The following is a 3,563-nucleotide window of genomic DNA, read 5'->3' as shown; positions in this document are numbered from 1 at the left end:
TAATGTAACGACTCGGAAAATGATAGGTTAAGCAAGAGCCTATGACTTTGTGTTGACTTTATAATGAGGTTCTATGAGGGGTTTATATGTAATTTCATTTTAATTGTGTAACTCCGACAATTTAAAATGAATAAGAAGAAGCTTGAAATTGGAAGTAGTCATTTTTTTGGAAAGAAATTCAGAATCTGGAAATTCGGCCAAGTGTGGAAATCAGTGAGTTTTTGGCCAACTTTGAGCGGTCATAACTCCTAGCTCAGGATGATCCAGGAGTAGTTCCAGTTATGTTTGGAAAGCCCTTGGAACGATCTTTCCAACGCCACTGAGTTTGCTCAATTCCGAGTTCGTATGAGCGAGTTATGCTCGTTGAAAGTTGGGCAGTTGGCAGGGAATCCGTCCGGAAAATTTAAGGGCATTTTGGTCTTTTCACAAATCTTTTCTTTTGAGGTTATATTGTTGTGTTAGGCTGTTTGTGGATCATTTTTGTTCCATTTTAAAAGAGTAAGAGTTAGGGTTCTTGAGAGTGAAGAAGAAGAAGAACTTGGAGCTAGGGCTTGGGTTGAAGACGTTTTCTTCATCAAATTTCTTGGGGAATCTTAGTAAAGGTATGGGAGTTCTTTATTTAGGGCTAGTTTTCGCCCTAGAGCCAAATCTCAAAATGGTTTTCAAGGTTTTCAAAGGTTATGAAAAACCCCAATTCTTCCTCAAACTCATGGGTTCTTGCATTAAATGGTTTCAAACAATCTATTATGATTATATTATGGTTTAATTGATGTTTTTAGGTGAAAAACTCCATGGACCCATGATCTCCTTAAATCTCTAAGTTTGGCTTATGAAGTGGGTTTTATGATAATGCTTGGGTATTGATGGAATTGTACTTAGATTGAATTGTATTATTGATTCCTATTGTTATCTATATCTATTGTTGGTGGATTGTTGGTGTATGGATGAGTTGAGAATTATGGCCTTGTAGGCAAGTCATGGGTAAATTCTCTTGTGATGTTAGAATTGTTGAGAATTGGATAATGGTGATTATGGCTTTGGAGAATGGTAAGTTGACCTACTTTCATGCTATATTGAAATTGTTCTTGTTTGGATTGATCCACTTATGGTGGAGGTGTGTACTTATTGAATGTGTATTGATTATGGCCTTGAAGGCATTATATGAGTGTTATTGTATTGTTATATTATTATATATGAATGAGGCTATATGTAAAGTCCTATATGAAGCTATATGTGAAGGTATGATGTGAATAAGTTTTATGTGAAGCTATATGTGAAGGAATGATGTGAATAAGTTTTATGTGAAGCTATATGTGAAGGAATGATGTGAATAAGTTTTATGTGAAGCTATATGTGAAGGAATGATGTGAATGAGTTTTATGTGAAGCTATATGTGAAGGAATGATGTGAATGAGTTTTATGTGAAGCTATATGTGAAGGAATGATGTGAATGAGTTTTATGTGAAGCTATATGTGAAGGAATGATGTGAATGAGTTTTATGTGAAGCTATATGTGAAGGAATGATGTGAATGAGTTTTATGTGAAGCTATATGTGAAGGAATGATGTGAATGAGTTTTATGTGAAGCTATATGTGAAGGAATGATGTGAATGAGTTTTATGTGAAGCTATATGTGAAGGAATGATGTGAATGAGTTTTATGTGAAGCTATATGTGAAGGAATGATGTGAATGAGTTTTATGTGAAGCTATATGTGAAGGAATGATGTGAATGAGTTTTATGTGAAGCTATATGTGAAGGAATGATGTGAATGAGTTTTATGTGAAGCTATATGTGAAGGAATGATGTGAATGAGTTTTATGTGAAGCTATATGTGAAGGAATGATGTGAATGAGTTTTATGTGAAGCTATATGTGAAGGAATGATGTGAATGAGTTTTATGTGAAGCTATATGTGAAGGAATGATGTGAATGAGTTTTATGTGAAGCTATATGTGAAGGAATGATGTGAATGAGTTTTATGTGAAGCTATATGTGAAGGAATGATGTGAATGAGTTTTATGTGAAGCTATATGTGAAGGAATGGTGTGAATGAGTTTTATGTGATCTTGTGATGATCCTATGTAAAGTGGATAGCATTGTGAGTTAAAGTATGATTTCTCATGATGTATATATGAAATGATGTTGGATTATGAAGTATCCTTAAATGAAAATGTTGTGACTTGGTTGGTAGACTAAAGTGTCCCTCCTTGTTACTTAAAGTCTTGAATGCATGAATGTGTGAAATGGGCAAAACTAAGAAATGGTGCCCTTTCATAAGTCTAGCTTTCCTAAGTAAATGTAAAACCATGAAATCGGTAGACCTAATGGTGGTAGCCCTTCTCATGTGTGAAATGATGAACCTTGGATCGGTAGGCCTAAGGCACCCTTCTAGGGGGATTTAATGAGCTATCCTTATGAACCTTGATTGGCCATGACTAAGAAATGGGGCCTTTCTTGGGAAGAGGTACTATGAGTTGGTTGAACTAGAAAAGGAACCTTCTCTAAGTACATATGTGATTGAATACTCTATGGGAAACAAGGCTAGCACCGAGTGGATGTGGTTAGGAAGGTGGCCTAGTTGAGTATGAGATTAGGCACAATGAACTTCCTTGGACATCCCCTAAACCATGTGCCTACATGGGTTGCTTACTAGTTCTACCTTTGGCAAGTAGAACAACCTCCACGGAGTAGGATAGACTCCGGATTCCATACCTAGCTAGTATGGTCTATGTCGGTTATGCCTATTCCCATTATGTGGGATGTGCACTCTAGTTATTGGATAGGTTCTACAACGTGTAGGTAGTAGTATGGGATGCTATCTACACATGGCACGAGTAGGCTTTGAAGATACTAAAGTGAGTTCCCTAAGTCTAACGACTATTATGTGAAAGTCCCCTTATGTGCTTGAATGTCTCCAAAATGGTTTCTTAAAGAATGTTGGTCTATTGATGTTATGTTGTAAATGAAATGTCCTTATCTAAGGTAATCTTGGGGAACACTTAAGTGTGCTTGAAGAGGATTGTGTGGGTGGTCACTTCTTGTCGCACTCAAGTGTGTCTTAAGGTTATATTAGGTAGAGGTCCTATGGTAATGAAATGACATGTGTTCTTTTAAAGTTAAGCATGGGTTGTATGTGGATTTATGTTGAGTATATGTATGGTTGGCTATGGTCTTATATGTTAATGTTGACTTGTATTATGTCTCTTATACTTGTAAAGGAAAGGTTTTATCAAATGATATGAAAGCATTTACTTCCTTGAAAATGTCCTTTTTGGCATGTTTTTGCATGGTCTCCATACTTAGTACTTAATTGTGCTAACCCCTTCCTTTCCCTTTTTGACTAAAGTGTAGGGATTTGGAGATGATGACATGTCATGGCTATTTGATAGGTTTCTAAGTGTTGAAGATGAAGACTTGGTGAGTCCTCATAGATTCGAGGACAATACCCAATATGTTCTTTTATGTCTTTTTAGTATTGTTTAAGTTGTGTACGGGATTAGTCCCGAATTTTGTACTCTAAAGTATTAGATGGTTTTGAGACATCATGTATAAAGTCTAGAAA

Source organism: Solanum tuberosum, unplaced genomic scaffold (assembly GCF_000226075.1).
Source record: "Solanum tuberosum cultivar DM 1-3 516 R44 unplaced genomic scaffold, SolTub_3.0 scf00228, whole genome shotgun sequence".
Lineage (NCBI taxonomy): Eukaryota > Viridiplantae > Streptophyta > Magnoliopsida > Solanales > Solanaceae > Solanum > Solanum tuberosum.
Note: the sequence above shows the minus strand (reverse complement) of the source record.